We start from the raw sequence: 20,977 nt of genomic DNA on the forward strand, positions 1-20,977 counted from the left end.
CAAATTTTTGTTGATTCAAGGCTTTACTTGTGTAGCACTAATGTTAGCTTTGAAATCAATTCTTCTAACACCATAAATAACCAGCTCCCAACAAATGAAAAACAAAGTCACGTAACTTTAAAAAGTTAGACTTGCATGACCTTTGTTGGCCAGAACTGCCTGTGGACTGATTTCTGTGTTTTCTATGTTGTCCAAGAAAATCTCAACCTATACTGATTCAAGATTCTGCTTACTTCAGTAGTACTTCTAGGATTACTAGATGACCATTCTGACCATGGCTCCATCTTCAAATTGGACGTAAAATGTACAGTTCATTCATTGTTTTTTGCTTGTTCGCTTTTTTTGTTTGTTTTTTGTTGTTGTTTTCGATGCTTTTACTGCTAATGTGAAAATGTATAATAATGTAACTTGAAGAAAAATTACACTTCCATAGCCTTGTTTCTTTGCCAAAACTGCCTGTGGACTGATTTTTTATGTTTTCGACGCTATCCAAAAAAATCCAAGCTTTTATCGATTCAAGACTACTCGCTAGCTTCACAGCATGTAGCACCAACGTTCGCTTTGAAATCAATTCCTCTGACACCATATTTAAGTCACGTAACTTAAAAAAGTTAGACTAACATGACCTTTGTTGGCCAGAGCAGCCTGTGGACTGATTTCTGTTTTCTACATTTTCCATGAAAATCTCAACCTTTGTTGATTCAAGACTCTGCTTGCTAGTAATCCAAAAGACTTCATCAGTTGTTTTTGGTTTATACTGAAGTTCGTAGGATGACTATGACCTTAATATTTCCTTTTTGCTTATTTTTTATTATTATTGGTGATATGCGAATGAATTAGAATTTAAAAACATCGACTGTATGAAAAGGAGCGGGGACAACTTTTCTTAGACAATCGGAACTTTTATAGACGTAATCTGTGCTTGCTAGCTTCAGACTGTGCACCACCAAGGTTAGCTGTGGAACTGAGTTTTCTGACCCATCATATTTTTTATAAAAGCTTCAGTAGAAGGCAGATTTTTGGTTCTTCAATTATTGAAGCTCCTATCAAAACTTGCTAGCAATGCACAGGATGCTAAGTTGACCCTTTGTATAGAGTCCAATCAACAGGATGCTGACTGTAGTTCACCTCATGGTCACTGGTGTCATTAATAACAAGGGTTCTCTTGTTGCATAGAAAACTTTAAAGCTAAAATATAAATGGAGAACCAGTGCAGAGCTAGCTTCTAGATACTGAGCTAGTTTATTTGCCTGTGGTTTTTACCTTTTTTACTATGTGTGCTAATTGTGTTTTACCAATTTGGGCTCCATAATAGCTCACCTGGTTGAGCATCAGCCTTTGTACCAGGACTAGAGTGACTATCCCAGCAGTCTGGGTTGGATTCTAGCTCTCGGTGATTTGCTGCATGTTACTTCCTCCTCCTCTATCACTTTTACAAAAAATGTTATTTTTTTTAAAATGGTTGAAGCAGCTAAAAAAAAGACTAGCTAATCACACGTAGAATGGGGTTGCAGTTTGCATGGGAAAGGTGAAGGCAGGACAGGTTGCCAAGAGACAGACGCCGACGTCTACAGCCAATTTAGAACCACCAATTACCCTCTCATGCATACCTTTGGACTGTGGGAGGAAGTCGAAACACCCGAGGACGGGGAGAACATGCAGACTGTAAGGTGACACTATGAAGCCTATTTATGAATTTTAACGTGTTTTATATAGTTATAATATATAGTGTTTCAGTGGTCCATCAGTCTGCTGGTCAAACTCTTGGACGCACTGTGAAATATCCTGACATCCAACAAATGGATTAGCAAGAAATTTGAGAAAAAAATACTTTTTTTGCTTTTTTGTTTACGGAGTGTTGAGTTAATTACCAAAGTTGTGTTAAATATTGAATAGTTACTTTGTTAAATAGATTTTTTCATGTCTTTTTACAAAGTTGCAGAATAACAATCCAGAGTTTTGAAGGCAAAATTACTATTTATCCACCAATGAAGCACTAAGAAGTAACAAATTGGAAAATACATGCATATTCCATAACAATACCACTATGGTGATTTCACTTTTTTAATCCCTTGATGCCTGAATTTATTTACAATTATAGTTTTTTTAAAAATTATTAGTGTTTTTGCTTTCAAGCTGATGCTAAATTAAGTGGAGATTGTTAATTTGTCTATTACACAATGAACAGATATGTAATAATAATAACAGATATAATGATGTAGGTCCCATTCCAACTGGTCCTACGAGAAACCAGCGTTTGCAAAAGGTTCCGTGGTATGTATTGAAAATGCACAAAGTGGTATTGGGGGAATGCATACGCCATCTCGATTGCAGCCTGAATGCAAGCAGTATAATGCAAATTTGTGACAATCAACATTAAAAGGTTAAACTAATCTGATATCAAAATGTTCATTTACTGGATTTTTAGGTAAATCCATAAACCAGGCGGGTGACAGTTTGAGTCTGAGCACTGGAAAAGAGTTTCAGCAGGCCGACTGACTACCGCCAAAAGAGCAGGGAAGAAGGGACAACGGATGGAGAAAAAAAGGGATTAATGTCTTAAAAGACTGATGGAAATAGAGTTTAAGCTGTATGGGCTTCACTGATTCAGGACCAAACAAGCTCCTGCTGGCATCTGGCATATTTGCATTTGACTTGTTTCATCCCAAAGAAGTTCTGAAAAATGTGTTACAAAGTTTAGCATTTCATCACAAAGCTTTTTTGCCTTCTTTTCCAAGTAATTTTGCAATATGACAGTTATTTTTTGATAATGAACTGGAATACAAGCGAACATATGAAGATAATATGGATAGAAGATCAAAGAAGATGTACTCCTAGTATTTTCCTGAGGAAATAGAGTTTAAAGTGCATTTTTGAACTTGTTTACAGGCACAAAAAGTGGCCAAAGTAGGGATGTGAGTGCTAAAAAATTTCATTTGCAAAAGTTTTCTTAGATGAATGCAGGTGTTTTCTCTTAAGATAGACCAGTTTTATGGAGTTAAACCAAAGTTAGGTCTTGAAAAATTCCAATGCACCTGTACTATAATGTACCCATGCAGATGGCAATAAACCTCTATTCTATTCTATTCTATTCTATTCTATTCCATTCTATTCTATTCTATTCTATTCTATTCTATTCTGTAAAGTGGAGAATTAAATCAACATTAAGATGCAAATTCCAAAATTGCACTAACTTGGATAAACCCGTTAGCGGTTAATGTGATTGTTCTCTGGTGCCAATCTTCAAGCCAAAACAAAAATTTTTCCTGCTGCTAATGTTAAGGATCAAAAGTTGTCTTCATGTTTTATCCTACAAACCGTTTTGCTTTTAGAATTACCGCGTCATGTGGCTTTTCCTGCACAGTTGCTAAATTCTCCATGTCTGCGCTGGAAACCCTTAACCTGAACTGATTCTAATGTGACATTTTAATCAGATTCCACACAAGTATGCATGAATGTGCTCATCATCATCATTACTATTATAATGCCTCGTTTTAGTGATGAGTTTCTGTGTCTCGTAATTGCTGTTTTGCAGGGGCCGTTTCGCTCTGCCAAGAACAAAATTCAGGACAAAACACTGACTCATTTTTTAGCATGAAAAATGTAAAAAGATAAACATTGGCACGGCAAATCAGCTATTGGCAGGTTTTAGTCCAGTAGAAATAGTAGGGGGGGAGCCTTTTAAACAGCCCATATTAGCCGAATGGTGCTGGTTTTTGCTGGACGTGCTTCTGTAATATGTAGACTTTGAACAAGGCCTCCTGTTCGAGGAGGGCCGGGGGTCTTTAACAGACACTGGTATGGCCATAAGTCACTTCTGTCAGACACGAGGAAAATCAAAACCCTCTGTCACAGCGAGACAGTCGGCTCGGTAAAAGGCTTCTGCTGCAGCACACACACTCCGGCTTTGCTGTCACACACATATCAGTGACCTAGAACAAGTTCTTCCCTCCTTATTTTCTCTCATTCTCGGGTTGAGTGTGCCGACGCTCGGTCGTGCATGTGAACGCCTCGCTGTGTATCCGGCCTCGTGCACGTACGATCGCATGGCGTTCATCGTGGGAGATTTGTGCGAGAGTGTGTGTGTGTGTGTGTGTGTGTGTGTGTGTGTGTGTGTGTGTGTGTGTGTGTGTGTGAGCCGTGCAGCTTTCTTCAGATTGTGTGTCTCGTCTCCACCAGTTCAGCACTAATGAGGCAGGTGACAGTGTGGGTCTGAGCGATGGAACAGAGTGTCAGCAGGCCTACCGACTACCGCCTGGCTCTGCATGACAACGTGGTGGGAAGGACACTGGTGAACGGAACAAAGGAGGGAGGGAAGAAGGGAAAACGGATGGAGAAAGAAAAGGGATTAACGTCGCCTTTAAAGGCTGCCGGAAATAGAGTTAGAGCTGTATGGGCTTCTGGAGGCCAGTATCACTGGTTCTGGACCAAACATGCTCCTGCTGGCATCTGGCATATTTGCATTTGACTTGTTTCATGCCAAAGAAATTCCAAAAACTTCAGCATAGGCTTTTTTACCTTCTCTTCCAAGTATTTTCACCATGTGACAGTTTTTATCAAACAGATATCCAGAAAATGAATTGGAAGACACAGGAGCATATGGAGATAATATGGATAGGAGAACAAAGTAGACCTACTTTTTTGTATTTTCTTGAGGAAGCTTCTTCTTATTCGTTGTCTCAGAAAACTTCCAAGGAAACATATGTACTGAGCAGGTCATGAAAAGTTATTTTTGTTCTGAAGTGCACAAAAAAAGTGGACAAAGTAGGGAAGTGAGTGGAATACTTACTAGCTGAATAATTTGCAAAAGTTTTCTCAGGTGAATGCTCAGGATTCTCATGGTTTTTTAGTCATTCCAAAATGGTGATGATTGATTTTTAGAAATAATCTGATATGAAAACGGCTTCTCTAGTCAATCGATCAACTCCAGTGATGCTTCATGTTACCTATGCAGACATGTAGAATTCATTGATCTCTTATTCTTCTCTAAAACTCGTGAAAGTCTGTTGGTTTCTGTAGTCAGCTCATCTGTTATCTCAAGATATATAAACTCAGGATTCCTACAAACTTTACCTGGCTGCAGCTGGGGGAAGAAAAAACAGGAGCTCCAAATAACAGAATAGAGGAAGATAGATTGGCTGGAGTTTGATATGTTGGAATTGTACAGGAGGTGGATATTGATGAAGTCTTATCTGCAAAAAGACAGGTTTTAGTGCAGGGATGTTATTCTCACCGACACTGTACATGCACACAAACACACTACACACTTTATCCACAAGTCTCACTGTTCACATTCTCTGTTGGGTACCATCATTATCCTCATATCTATAAATATCAGACTTTTCTTTTTTTCCCAGCCTCCTTCCTCCCTTCGACTCCCTCCGTCTCTGTTTGCTCTTTTTCTGGGTCACCTGCTCGGCTCAGCCCCGACTGAGATATTCCAGCTGAGTTACATTCACAGTTTAATGGAGGAGGAAGGAGGAGGAGGAAGATGCACACAGAGAAGCACATATATATGTACTTTTGAGGCATTGTTCCAGCGGATCCAATCCCGTGCTGAATGGATTATCACACTCAGTAAAAGCTGACACAAATATTGCGCAGATACGTGCATGTACCTTTTCTCAAGGGGATGTATACTGAACTGACAGCTATACGAGCATGTTTTCAACTGAATTCTCCACACAGAATCAGTGCGTGGAGGTTTCTTGCCTCCTAAAGGGTCTTCAGATGAGTTTTGGTGCCAAATTTAAGCTGCAAATGCACAAAGCTTTGCCAGAGATTTTCCCATTACCCTTAAGAACCCAACACTTTATGTCCAAAATCACATCAGATTTTCTTGGTTAAATTTCCTTTGTGGTGTTTATTGCAAGTTTTGACAGCTTGAACTTTCCCTGTGCTATAAAATGCAAGAAAAATTACTTCCATTTTAATTCCATCTCTACATCCAACTGTGGTGTTTGAATCACCCCTGAACGCATCATTGCATAGATATGGATGACATGTCACAAAAAAGAACAGGCCTGGATCTTTTTAATGGTTTATATCACATATTTCTACATATTGTGGTAATCAGGTTAAGAAGATTTCTGCAAAGTGATATCTTAACTCACATCTCACCGATTTTCACACTCCAAAATAAACCACATGAAATTAAACAGCGGAATATTCACTTAAGACTGGTTTTCAGTCAGTGTTTTGCTGTCATTTTTAGTCGCTGTTTTTTTTTTTAAATTTTAGTTGCTGTTTTCTGTCATTTCGATTCACTAATTTCCATCATTTTCAGTCAATGTTTTGTTGTCATTTTTGGTTGTTGTTTTCTGTCATGTTATGTCATTTTCAGTTGCTGTTGTGTCATTTTGAGACACTGTATTTGTCTTTTCCGGCATTTTGACTCACTAATTTTCCATTTCTGATGATACTTAGTTTAATAATTGCTTCCCTGTCTGAATAAAAGCTGTCAAGTAAACTGGTTTTCAAATTATAGCAACTTTACGCATTGTGTCCAACATAGTTTTGGAATGAAATCCCACTATGTATGAAAATCAAACTCAAAATGATGGATTTGCTTTTCAAAGGACAAGCGCAGGTCACCTGGTTTGTCTCTTCAGTGAGAACGCTGTATGTGAACACTTCAGTTAAGATGACATGTAAAAACACAAGGATTTTATGTTATTACATATGTTTTACTTGATATATAGGGTATTTACATGTCAAAGGACTAAAGATTTGATAAAAAGAAGATACAGTATATAGCTGTTATAATGGCCAAGATAAAAGCTAAAAGGTAAAGTAATTAGTCTGGGTCCCAGAAATGCTCAAAATCATGGAAACCTTGAACATATACAGTTGACAACAGAGTTTCTGAGAAAATAGCGAGGACAGTCGAGTGTTTGCTGTCAATTCAAACACTTTTTTAGCTAAAAGTCGAGTTCCAACCTTTTTTCACATCTTTAATTCAGTTATTTCAGTGTTGGTTTTCTGCAAATGCTCTTGTTTACCTCCAAAATCAGAGACTTGTATGTTCATTTTCCATTCACAAGGTTTACCAGTCATTGATTTTGATCCAGTTTTTTCAACAATCCCCAAACTTAACCGAGCTGGTTGGACATGTCAGGAGTTTCTTCTTGCTTGCTGTTGTACGTATATTTAATTTAATGGTAACTCTACTGCTGTCAGATCTGCTCTCATTTGGAGCTGTGAAAAAGTCCGCTGTTTTGCTTTTGTTAATGCAAATTAAAAGTCTTCTCATGGTGGTTGGAAGGTTTTACTTTGATACTGCCAGACAGACGTGCTGACCAAGTCTGTACAGTTTCAGTGCTTTTAGTCTGTAAAGCAAAATTGAGCTCCAGTGACATGTAGGTGACGGGTACGTTCTGTACCTAAAGCCTTTAACCTGTGATCCAGAGCCTTTATTTCTTTTCTTTTACTGTTACAAAACCACAGTGCTGCTCAGATACATAACTGCAGATCAGAATGTAGGGTTCTTTTGGTCCTTGAAGAATTGTTGAACGATTTTTGGAGGGATGCATCGGTGGGACTGTCAAATAATTCCCAAGAAAACAATTTTGAGAGAAGATTTTACAGTTTTTCTTTCATTCTTTTAGTCATTTGTTAATTCTTGCAGAATTACTGGCAACCTTATGAAGATTTGGACCCCTAGGTGGGGCATTATAATCATAGGTAGCTTACTTCTTGTTCAGTTTAGCTTGCATTTACTTAAATGCAGTGAAAACATGGCTGGGTAGGTGTATTTTTTAGTCCTCTATTTACTGCAGATACAGTCTTGCAGCCCACAATACAACAATAAAAGAAGCAGCAGTCCATAAGAAGTTGTCTCTCTTCAAAGTTCTCTCTCCAGTCCATTTAGAAACAGTGTTGGGTTCACTGTTGTTGTACATAAGCGCTGTGTGTTCTTTATTTCATTTCAAAGTGGCAGGAAAAAAAAAACAGGACAATCCGGTGAACAGCTTTCACCTGGGAGCGTCCCCCGTCCCTCCAGAGGTGTGAAGTGAGAGGCTAGAAGGCCCTCTGATCACAAGATAAAGGCAGAACAACAGAATTAGCACTTCAAACAGCAAGAAAAAAAGTCAAATAATAGGAATACACACTTCATATCCGCCAGGGTCAGAGTAAACACAGACCGAAGAGTCGGTGCTATTTTAATGGGAGATTAGCCGGGGAGGTAGGGGGGGAGACAGGGGAGGACAAACATCCACAGCCACTTGTAGCAGTCGTTGTGTATACAGTATGTGTGCAGATGTGTGTGTTTACCCACTTGATTGCTTGTCTTTGCGATGCAGAAGGGGGCAAGCAGATAGTAACATGCATCTATTTTGTCTGCTTTTTTTGTTGGTTTTTTTTTTCCCGCTACTTCAAATGTAATAAGGGCTGAATGAGAGGTCACGGCTGCCCGGAGCCAACAGTGGCTCTTTTGTTGGAGCTGTTTTACAACCAGTTTTCTCCAGCCACATTCTGATGGCCAACCAAGGCCGGGTTGATGTTCTCAGAGAGCGAACAAAGGGTTCACCAGAGTCTGAGCGATGCTAAGTTTGTCATTTCAAACCTGAGAGTCTGGACCTTTTTTCTAGCTTTATATTTAACGGTGCACATGCTTGGAATATGTAGACAACAATCTACTGCAAATATATGAAACTGAATCCTCCAAGTAGACGCATAGCATAATGTGAGTAGTTTGATGATGTTTGCATCTAAAGAAAGTGTAGAATTTGACAGATCATCTCATTTCTTTTGTTTTTAGCCAAGCCAACCGTCTAGCTCTTGGTATTGGTAAGTTATACCATGACTTTGGATTGGACTCAACTCTCAGTAGACCGGTTTTCATGTCATTTTGAAGCAAACTTTGAGAAATGTTGCAGAAATGTTCAAAATAATATGCAAAATACATTAGTTTCCATGGACCCCTGAAGGGATATTCATCTGCAGCCTCAAATTTAATGGTGCACATGCATGAAATGTAGACACCAATGTACCCAGCAAATATGAAACCAAATCCTCCAAGTAGACTAGAATGTAGTAAAGAAAGTGTAGAGTTTGACAGATTTGAGATCTTCAACATTTCGATTCTTTTAGTTTTCAGCCAAACAAACTGTCTGGTTCTTTGGATTTAAGTTATACCATGACTTTGGTTGGGACTAAACTCTCAATAGGTCTGTTTTCATGTAATTCTGAAGCAAACTTTTGGAAATGTTGTTGAAATTTTTAAAAAGAATATGTAAATTAGGCTTGTTTCCTTGGACCCCTTAAGGGATATTCATCTGCAGCTTGTGCATGCATGAAATATGTACTAGGCATGTACGAAACCAATTCCTCCAAGTAGACTAGAATGCAGTATCATGTGAGTAGTTTGTTGCTGTTGGCATCTAAAGAAAGTGTAGAATTTGACAGATGTGAGATCTTCAATATCTCAATTCTTTTAGTTTTGAAGCAAACATTTAAAAATGTTGCAATAATTAAAAAAAGAAAATGTGAATTAGACTGGTTTCCATGGACCCCAAAGGCAACTATGTGTTGTAAGCAGCTGTCTTTGTGCATGAGGAAGTAGGTTATTGTTGAGGGCATCTACAGAAAGAGATCTTCAAAGTTTAAATGTCTTACAACATGTCAATTCTTTTAGTTTTCAGCCAAACAAACTGTCTTGTTCCTGGTATTTAAGTTACACCATGACTTTGGTTCAGACTAAACTCTCAGTAGACGGATTTTCATGTAATTTTGAAGCCAATATTGAGAAATGTTGCAGAAATTTAAAAAAAAAAAAAAGAATATGTAAATTAGACTTATTTCCATGGACTCCTTAAGGGATATTCATCTGCAGCCTCAAATTTAATGGTGCACATGCATGAAATATGTAGACACCAGTGTTCCTGGTATATATGAAACCAGATCCTCCAAGTAGACTAGAATGCAGTATAATGTGAGTAGTTTGTTGTTGTGGGAATCTAAAGAAAGTGTAGAATTTGACAGATTTGAGATCTTCAACATCTCAATTCTTTTTTGTTTAGTCAAACAAACTGTCTGGTTCAAGGGATGTTGATTGTATCATGGCTTTGGTTCAGATTAAACTCTCAGTAGACCTGTTAGCATGTGATTTTGAATCCAACTTCTCGAAATGTTGCAGAAATTTTAAAAAAGAATATGCAAATTAGATTTGTTTCCATGGACCCCTTAAGGGATATTCATCTGCAGCTTCAAATTTAATGGTGTAAAATGTAGGATAATGTGAGTAGTTTGATGCTGTTTGCATCTAAAGAAAGGGTAAAATTTGACAGATGTGAGATCTTCAACATCTCAGTTCTTTTGTTTTTAGTCAAACAAACTGTCTCGTTCGAGGAATAGTACCTGACTTTGGTTGGGACTTAAGTCTCAGCAGACCTGTTTTCATATCATTTTGAAGCAAATTTTGAGAAATGTTGCAGAAATTTGTGCACGTGTGAAGATTACTTAGACACCAATTTACTACACATGTATGAAACTGCGTCCACTATGGAGTATAATCGTAGCATTCATGAGTAGCTTGTTCTTGAGGGCAAAGGTGGTGGAGAAATTCCCCAATGTGAGTTCTTCAAAGCTGAGGTGAATTTTTCACCACACAAACTGTCTTGCTGGGATTGTCATTTATACCATGACTTTACTGACCTTATTATAGACCCACTTCATACTACTATCAAGCAATCTGAAAACAAATCTGAAACAAAAAGGTGCATTAGACTTGTTTCTGTTTTGAGTGTTTAAACTCAGCTGCATAGTGTCATCCGAAGGTGGCACTATAGGCTACATAACTTTAATAAACAGAGCAAAAGAAGCTACCAGTTGTTTGCCAACAGCTAAAAAATTTAAAGAAACAAAGGAACAAGCAAGACTTTGGTTTTCTATGAGAGACGGCATCTAAGAACACCATATGGACATGTTAACAAGGTTATAAATTAGATGTTCACCAGAGGGGGTCTTTAAATTGACTACTTCAAGGACATTATTGTTGACAGCTGGTTTGTCTTATGTCTCCTAGCATTTAAAAAAAAAAAAACACTATGTGGATACATTTATAATGTTAAAAACTGGATTTTCATTGGACACAGTCTTGTAGTACATAAGAGGTGCCCATTCCATGCAACAAACTGTGCAGTAAACAGGAAAAAAAGAGGCTGAGTTTGGGGATTTTTCTTCCACAGTCTGAAATGAGTGCTTAACAATGTCATACAAAGGGTTGCTCAAGCTCAGCCAAGTCATTGTCATGTGTTTTTCCATCTCCCCTTAAGGCTCGGCTGGGAACGTGCCCAATATTTGACATCCTCACAGTGCCATGCTACACCTGCTATCCAGCTTCTTTCATTGCACTTAATTATGCCATGTCATGGTGACAGCCAGTTGCCCTGCGGCTTCAGAAAAGGCTGATATACAGCGCAAAAGATTGAGAATTTGGCCACATAAAGCGCAGAGGGCTGAGATGTGACTTCCAGCAGTGGGCTCTTTTATAAGCGAGGAGGAGTTTTATGGTTTTCTTCCGTCACGGGCAGGAAGAGTTTGCACGGCGAGATCCAGGTCTGGACCGAACTCAGAGGGGAGAGATTTATGACCGGGCAGCGAGCCAAAACTCAGAATGAGGGGCCGCATCACACATTTCCAAGAAAAAATAGAAATAATTAATTAAAAAATCCACCAGAGAAACAAAGATGATCAAGGACAGCAAGGAAAAAAGGTGAAGGGAAGCAGAGAGATAAAGATATATGCTGATTTGGGATGGATTCGGTGGAGGGGGTGGATGTGTTTCAAAGTGAATGTTTGGCAGTTTAGATGGAACAGTTTCCCTTTCCAACAGAAGATGAAAACGGACAGGAGAGGATGAAAGGATGAAGCGGCAGGCAGCGGGGAGGAAGAGAGAGCTGCTCAGGTATCTTAGCCTGGGGACACGCAGGAAGACTTTAAAAAAATCACACAATTTAAAAAAAAAAAAAAAAAAGAATCGCAGCACACATCTACTGCATGCATCACAGCCTCACAATAGATCTTTGAAAAAAAACAGACTATCATCCTTCCACTCACATCAAATCTTTTATTCTCACTGAATCTCGCTCAGTTTGCTCTCAGATCCATCCAAGCTAAAACACTGTCTGTTGAAACTGCTAATAGAGATGTACCTTGCAATGCTTCCTAGTTCTATAATATTGTGTTTTCCTTATTTCCATGGACAGCCGGCCAAGCTAGACTGTCACAAATTTTCCTGCACAATTACAGTGAAATACTAGCAGCTGTGGTCGCTATCATTTTCTGTTTGGACAGTTAACTACTGTATAATCGATGTCAGAACTCTACAGCGGAGTACGAGGCTTGTTGTTTAATATTGTAACTGGACTTTCCAATAATGTACTGTTGTGAAAAGCATTGGACATTTTCAGCTTTTATTGCATTTCAATATTGAGTCATGGTCAGTTTAATTTGCACTTTTTTGACAAGAAATTACCCAAACAAGACTCGTTCATTTCCAAGTGAAAACGGGTTTCTGTCAGTTGATCCAACAGAAGTTTAAAACTGTAAACATATTCCTAAAATTAGATGCAATTATTGACAGTTTGCAGAAGAACAATTACTGGCTTTGTAATTGTGTATCAATTTTCAGGTGTAATTACAGACGATTACATGTTTTTATCAATGTATGATATGTATCAAAATACAATTATCATGGGGTGAAATTTCACTATTCTGATGTGCAAGGCTAAATGCTGCAATTGTGGCCAAAGGTACATCCTCTAAATACTGACACTGAGGGGTGAATCCTTTTGCAATCACTTGTTTTATATATATTTTTTTAATTTAACTGCTAACCAACTTTTCTAACTTCCTGCCAAAAGCCAAACTCTATTGACTGTGATTCAATCTTAAAAAACAATATAAGGGATAAACTTGGATGAATAAGTATTTTCCCAAAAATTACAGCCATTAACACAGTAATAACTACAGGAAATTTAAAAGCCACTTAGAGGTTGAGAAGCTGAAGCTTGAACATGCTGGTGTCCTCAACCCGGAGCTTTCCCAACATACATCACTGGACAAAATAGTACCTTCCACTTGACTGGTTTTAGAGCACCCTTGGAAAGCTTTACCCAAACCACAAACAATTAAAGCCCATCCACTGGCTAAACAATTAACACAACACTTAGAACCTGGTGGCAAACTAACAGCCTATTTGAATAATTCCCCTCACCATCAACCCTAATGCCATTTTGGCACGATTCTATGTTTTAAAGTAACTAAAAAACATTTCTATTCCCCATCTTCAGTCAGCTGTGAGAACAATTCACTCCGCCAAACAACGGCAAATTGGAACACAAATATTTGGTCAAATTACACCACTTTAACTCCTAATAGAGGCAACAAAGGTACATAAGTAGATGTAGATGAGGCATCATGGTTGGGTTCGGTACGTGTCTGTCCATTGTTCTAAAAAAAAAAACAATTCCAGTTCAGCTGACATGAACTGTGAGTTTTGCATGACCACCAGAAAGGGGAAAAAAAATTGAAGCCCTCGAGTTCAGCTGAGTTTTGCATGACTTCCCGTCATTCAGCCAGAATAAAGTTTGTTTTGATATTCCCCCACGGTTCCCTGATTCTTCAAAGATGTCGGATGATGAGTGAAGAAAAGTGTCCAGTAAATGAGATACCTGTCAGTCCATGTGACTTCATATTTTCAAGGTTGGGTTCTTTTGTGAGAAGCCAGCGTGAGCCCCTAAATGAAAGCAAAGCCAACAACGGATCCTCTTTTTCCTTTTGGCTTAGACAAAGGGTAACAAACTACAGGTGTGAACCGAAGCTAACAAATGCTTTCTGACAACCATCATTCAAAACATTTTCTTCTTTCTTTCTCAGAGACCGACGGTTACACAAGAACAGTAAGGGGAAAGGTGGGAGAAATAAGAGATAAATTCAGATTTGGGATGGATTTCATGGAGGGGTTGGATTAATTTCAACGTGGATGTTTTTTGGCAAATCACATGGAACAGGGTTTTGATTTCCAAGGGAGGATAAATGTGACAGGACAGCAAGCCTCCTATCGCTACTTCCCTTCCGAAAATCATAACAGTTATAACAGAAAGGCATAAATCTGTCTAATAACCTCCTTTATATGTCACCACAGCTGCATCCAGTGTTTAAAAGTCAACAAGACCTCATACCTAAATGACGAAATATATTATTATTGCGTTTCCAAATAATGATGTGCTGTGCTTGAAAAAGCAAGAAAGGTGATCTTGAGAAGGGATTGTTCTGTCATCAGCTGCTTCCTGGATCAGACATGAGCTGCCAAAGCTTGAAATTTGAGCCAACATGGACAAAAAAAGTCCCTGAAGCGCTCAAAATAGTGGAAACTCTGAACATCCACGGTTCCTCAGAGCCACATTTATTTCAGCTGAAGATAACGAGGACGGTCAGTGCTGTCAAAACCAACCATTCATTCCCATCCATCCCACAACCTCCCACCGAAGTGATTTTAGCTGACTTTTCAGAAAAAACACAATTGTTCCACGTTCCACTCGAGTATTTATCATGCACGTCTTCTGAAATTAATACCGATGTGTCTGCAAAAAGCATTTTAGCACATGGATGTTTGAGGCAGCATCCAGATGGGAATTAAGGTCAGCAGAATGACAAAAACTGTGGTGGTAATTTTTAAGGATGTAGTCTCCATAAAGACTAGGACGTAGTAGGAACAACACCTTTACGTTGTGGCGTCTGCAAGTTACTCGAGACTTAAGAATCAGCTATCCTCGGGGAACACTAAGTAGGTTACGCTGATGTGTCCATTTTTTGTACCACTTTTCTGACATCAACAAAATTTGCAGTAACCTTGAGAGTGCATAGGTTTGTTTCTGCAGTGCAAAAGTTCACAGTGACGGTGTTTTAGGGTTGACCAAAGGTAGCTGACACTTAAGTCTTGAGTATGCCAACATGCAGACGCCACAACGTAAAGGTGTTGTTCCTATTACATTCTAGAGCTGATGGAGAATTTACCTGATCATGGACCAAAAGTATGTAATTTTGGGTGCCATTTTGCACGTTCTCATGCAAGAAAATTTGCTCATTCCTGCACATAGTAAACATGTCTTTGGCTTTGATTACCTGTTCATCGATTTATTTAATAGTTTCGGTACCTATTTGACTTTTGTGGGGTTCGGTTAAGGTTGTTTATCATTACATACAATGCAGTTTGGCACAGTTTCATGTAAATAATTTGCACATTCCTGCAGATTGTTAATATTTTTTCTTTTTTTAATGGATGAACTTAAGGTAATTTGAAAATTTAGGACAGTTTCTCAACATTTCAGACAAGCTTCAAGTAACTGGACAAGTTTTGAGTCATTTTCAATACTTTGAAGTAATTGTGAAGAACTTTTGAGTCACATTTGAAAACCTTTGAGACTAATGTTTAGTAATTTTAGACAAACAGTAATTTTCAAAACATTTTTAGTTATTTTTGACCAATTTTCAGTCGTTTTTTTAAATGATTGATTTCTTTTCAATATGTTGAGTATTTTTGGCCAAATTTTGATTAATTCAAACAGATTTGTATTAATTTTTGATCAACATTGAATCATTCACGACAGGTTTCTCAACATTTCAGACAAGTTTCAAGTAACTTTGGACAAGTTTTGAGTCATTTTCAATACTTTGAAGTAATTCTGAAGGAATTTTGAGTCACTCTTGGAAACCTTTGAGACTCATTTTTAGTCATTTTGGGCGAACTGATTAATATTTGATATGTTTTGAGTTGTTTCAATCAATTTTTCTCTCATTTTTTAAACATTTTGGGGCTTTTTCAATGTGTTGTGAGTAATTTTGAGTTATTTTACATGCCTCTTCAGGCATTTTGACAAGTAGCTAGTAAGTACTTTGATTCCTCCAGTCCTGTCAAATGGTTTGAGACGTGAAGAGAACAATTTAGTTTTAAAGTTGTATATGTATTTATTCTTGGCGCTTCACTTCATCACTACAAGAGATGTGTTTCTCCATATTTACTACAACCCATTTTACATAAAGTGTAAATTAAAAACAAAATGCAAATATGTCAATATCATGTAAACCCTTTTGTTTATTTCAAATGAGACAAGGCCAGTGGAGAAAATGCTGAAATTATTGAAATGTCACAACATTTTGGATAAGTTTCAACTCAGATTTTTAGTCATTTTTGATGAAAATGGCTTCCATTACCTATATATTACCTTGAATTTCCTATTCTTTCTTCTTATTTGACTTGCAGCACTTGCTTTGCATCCTTATTTTGTTTTTTTACTTGTCAGTGTTGTCAGATTCAAATTCCTTGTGTGTGAACTTGGCAATGTAAAGGGTTCTGACTCTGATTTTAGGCCTAAACCTTATCAAATCTTAATCTTTAAAAGAATTTATTTGAAATCGTATATTGCAATCTTCACCGTCTTAACCGTACTTGTGCAGCACCATATAATGGGTTTATTTCTTAACAAGTGTTTGCAATGTTTCTGCAATGTTTCTGCAAAGTTACGAGCCTCAGATCAGAAGCGGTAGTTATTCCAGAGGGCAAACACAAATGGTGTTTTTTGTCTTAGGGTTTTGCAGGATGGTCAAAGCAGAAGTGGAGTGTGTGATGTGAGTGTGTGGAGGTTGAGGGTGGGTGGGTGGGTTATTGCATCTTGTTACAGGAGTCTGCCACAGTGCGTCAAGTAGCCGTCGGGCCGGCCATCAGCGTTAAGAGCCTCTTTAGCTGCTGCTCACTTTCTCCAAGCGCCACCTTCCAATCACCCCGATGCTGCCCTCGTCAGCTTTCTGATTTCTGCCTAATCAGGATTGTGTTTGCCTAATCAGAGGAGTTTATTTTTTTCATTCTGCAAACTCTTTGGATTGTGCTGCTGCTGCCACCTCTTTCTTGGTTTCTGCAGTTACATTTACTTACAGGTTTCCATTTTTGATTTTCAGTTGTTTTTAAATCTTTTTGGACAAGTATTGAATGACTTTAGACAAGTTTTAGCAACATTTTGGACAAGTTTGAGTCATTTTTGATAAATCTCCAGTCAGTTTGGGTCATTTTTGATAGCTGTTAGGAGATTTTGGCCAACTTTAAAGGTATTTTGGGTGGATTTTAAGACATGCTAGGGAATTCTGAGTCATTCTGGAAAAGTTTTGGGTCATTTTCACAGGTTTCCACACATTTTCAATTTGTTTTAAATCATTTTGGACAAGTATTAAATGATCTCAAACAGATTTTAACAACATTTTGAACAAGTTGTAGTAATTTTTGATAAATTTCGAGTCAGTCTGAGTCATTTTGAACAGACATTGATGGATTTTGGCCATCTTTCGAGGTATTTTGGACAAATATTGAATTATTTTACACAAATTTTCACAACATTTTGGACAAGTTTTGAGTCATTTTGGACAGGTTTGGATCAATTTTTAATTTGTTTTGAGTGATTTCAAACAAATTTTAACAGCATTTTGGACAAATTTGGGTCATTTTTGATTAACGTGTCAATTTGAGTTGTTTTGGAAAGACATTGATGGTTTTTAGCCATCTTTCAAGGTATTTTTGATGGGTTTTAAGACATATTGGGCAATTCTGAGTCATTTTTTGACAGGTTTTGAGTCATTGTGACAGGTTTCCACCCATTTTCAATTAATTTAAAATTGTTTTGGACATGTTTTGAAGGATTTTGCACAAATTTTCACATTTTGGACTCAAAGCTCAGTTAAAATCATAGCTTCCCTTTAGTCTTGACCCAGTTGTTGATCCGTTTTTTGGGGGGATATTTTAGCTCGCAGCGGTTTGGATAGGGTGCATATTGGGAACACGATAAATGAGTGTCACATTTCGATATGTTTGTGCAGAAATGTTTGAAGACGACAGGCAGGCGGAGTTGGGACGGCTTCAAACGCACCCTGGATTCATCTCCGATGCTGGCCGGGTTTCAGCGCCTTTCAGCGAGCTTCCGTCGGCACATCCACGCCATGTCAGCCGCGCCGAAAATCCTGGAGTCCGTGATAAAGGCGAAATGAAAAGAGGTAATATGAAGGAAAAAAATCAACATAATCATGTGCATAATCACAACGTTGGCACTATGTTCTCAGCTTGAGCTCATAACAGTGATATGAGATTGGAGTTTATTGCATTAATCATGTAAACGTTGCTCTTGTGATTAAAGCAGAACTGCTGTTTATTGCTTGTAATTGTATTCGGATCGGGCTACGCTCCCAGGAATACCACACGCAGCATTAATATTTGATGAACTGACTCCGGATCAGGCGTGGGGAGCCGGTTCCCCCTTTTATGTTGATCTGGGCCTGCGGTATTGGAGCTGACCTCAGAGCAGCCCTCGTTTCTCTTCACGAGAGCGCATTTGAATATCCACGTCAAAACTGTTAGCTTGCAATCTTCTTTTCATTTTCCCCTCCCCTCTGTTTTTATCAGCAAATCCAATATGGGCCGTGAAAGCATGTGCATGCATAAAGAACAGCAGCCGTGTGATTGCTCAAGCGAGCGTGGGGAAGGAAGAGGACATAAAGTGCTGAGAAAGAACAACGGAGGATGAGACTGTTCACTTCTAAAAGCTCTTAAAAGCTGCACTTTTATCATGTGATACCGGCGGCTTTAGAAACCAGAGTGAGGGATAGAAGGAAGTCCGTCTTCGAAGGAGACAGACGTACTCTTTACCTTCGTCTCATGACCTTACTTACCGGAGCAGAGGCCCAAACACAAAGCAGCAGCTTTGTAGTTTTTAACCCTTTTTCCCTCCTCGTGTCGCTGTCTGACTTTACTCTTCATATTCATGCAACATCATTTTTGAGAAATTCTGAGTCATTTTCAATCCATTTTGAGTCATTTTGGACAGATTTGTATACAGTTTTGATCAACTTTCTGTCATTTCCGCCTGGTTTTCTCAACATTTCAGAGAGTTTCAATTTGCTTTGGACAAGTTTTAAGTCATTTTATATGAAGTAATTTCTGAAACAAAGTCATTTTGAAGAAGTTTGGTGTCATTTTTGAAAACCCTTGAGATATTTTCAACCCATTTTCAGTCATTTTGGGTAGGTTTTGAGGCATTTCAGACCCCTCCTCAGGTACTTTGGTCAAGTTTTGATGCTAAAGGGTTTTAGTCATTTTTGATCATACTGGGTCGTTTAGGTTATTTTTTGAGTTATTTTCAACCAATTTCTAGTCTTGTTGGACCAGTTTGGACCCGTTTTCAATTTGTTTTGAGTAATTTTGGTGATGGACAAATTTCATGACATTTTGGACAAGTTTTGATGTATTTTGACAGTGTTTTAGTCACTTTTTTAATCAATACTGCATTGTTTGACACATTATTTTCAACCAAATTCAAGTAATTTTGAAAAGGTTTATAGTCATTGTCAATCAATTTTGAGTAATTTCCTATACATTTTAAGTTATTTTCCATCAATTTTGTCACTTTTTGACAGGTTTTGAGGCATTTTCAATAATTTTGAGTTATTTTTCAGTCCGTTTTCAGTCATTTTTGACATGTTTTGAAGCATTTTCATTCTGTTTGGAGTAATTTTGGACACATTTTGAGTCATTTAGACCCTTTTTCAGGAATTTTGGTAAAATTTGCATGTGGACACAGGCATCGGTTTGGAGTAATTTTGGACATATTGTGAGTCCACTTCAGGCATTTTGTTCACATTTCATGACATTCTGGACATGTTTTGATCAATTTTTACTCATTTTTTAATCTGTATTGGGTCATTTATGATAAGTTTTGAGTTATTTTCAACCTATTTTAAGTAATTTTGAACAGGTTTGGACCAATTTTAAAATTATTTTGGGAAATTTTGGACAAATTTTCACAACAAATTCGAATCATTTTTGATAAGTCTTGAGCCATTTTGGACAGACATTGGGGGATTTTAGCCATTTTTCCAAGGTATTTTGGATGGGTTTAAGACATTCAGCTATTCTGAGTCATTTTGGACAAGTTTTGAGTCATTTTGACACATTTTCACCCATTTTCATTTCATTTAAAATCATTTTGGACAAATATTGAATTATTTTATACAAATTTTCACAACATTTTGGACAAGTTTTAGTCATTTTTGATAAATCGCAAGTCGTTTTGAGTCATTTTGGACAGACATTGATGGATTTTGGCCATCTTTCAAGGTATTTTGGATGGGTTTTAAGACACATCAGGGAAGTCATTTTGGACAGGTTTGGATCAATTTTCAATGTGTTTTGAGTGATTTCTGACAGACAAGTTTGAGTTATTTTGGAAAAGTTTCAAAATATTCTGGATAAGTTTCGAGTCAAGTTGGAAAAGTTTTTGTCATTTTGGACAAATTTGAAATAATTTTGTTTCCAACTAAGGATTCTGTTCTGCCCAAACATGAAGTGTAAACTATGATTTTGTCATCAGATTTATGCTCTTTCTTTTTCTTCACTCTATGGTACAATCTGAAGAAAATGGCAGTTGAGTTGCAGCAGAAAACAACTAAAAAACATGGATGACGTGATATCAGAGGCACAGTGCTAAAGGAATAATATTCACACTTTTGCTGAAAAAGTAAAAATTTCAAGTTGATAGAATTCACAAAAGTAAACTGCCATCCTCAAAGCAGAAACGTAAACATTCAAAGCATTATTTTACTTCACCCGCAGCTCAAATACACTTGTCTTTACTGTGTACTCTGTTGTAAAATGCTATCGAGGGAGTTCAGAAGCTTCTGATAGATCCTCTAAATGTGTGCAGTATAAAAACTTCAAAAGGTTCGGATGGATCGCTGCAGCTCAGAGCTTCTCCAACATATCCAGGGGTCTCCCTTCACTGCTTTCATGTGACGTCAGAGCTAGTCGACGCTGGAGGGGGGGGAGCTTTGTTGAAAAGATCGAATGCTCGGCAGACACATGTAGAGGCTCAAGGAAAACTTCCTCCAGATGATCTGGCCGTGCAGGCATCCAGGAAAATCTGACAGACCGCACCGA

At 37.9% G+C, this 20,977-nt stretch overlaps 1 long non-coding RNA gene across 1 annotated transcript in view; it reads left to right on the top strand.

The window, feature by feature from the left end:
- Positions 1–18,835, top strand: part of LOC111563448 (uncharacterized) — a 48,344-nt gene extending 29,509 nt beyond the window's left edge. The window contains exons 4-5 of the long non-coding RNA XR_008600164.1: positions 17,869–18,042; positions 18,449–18,835. This is a non-coding gene — a long non-coding RNA (uncharacterized LOC111563448). The remainder of the gene's footprint in view (positions 1–17,868; positions 18,043–18,448) is intronic.
- The last annotated feature ends 2,142 nt before the right edge of the window (positions 18,836–20,977 follow it).

Source organism: Amphiprion ocellaris, chromosome 21, assembly GCF_022539595.1.
Source record: "Amphiprion ocellaris isolate individual 3 ecotype Okinawa chromosome 21, ASM2253959v1, whole genome shotgun sequence".
Classification (NCBI taxonomy): domain Eukaryota; kingdom Metazoa; phylum Chordata; class Actinopteri; family Pomacentridae; genus Amphiprion; species Amphiprion ocellaris.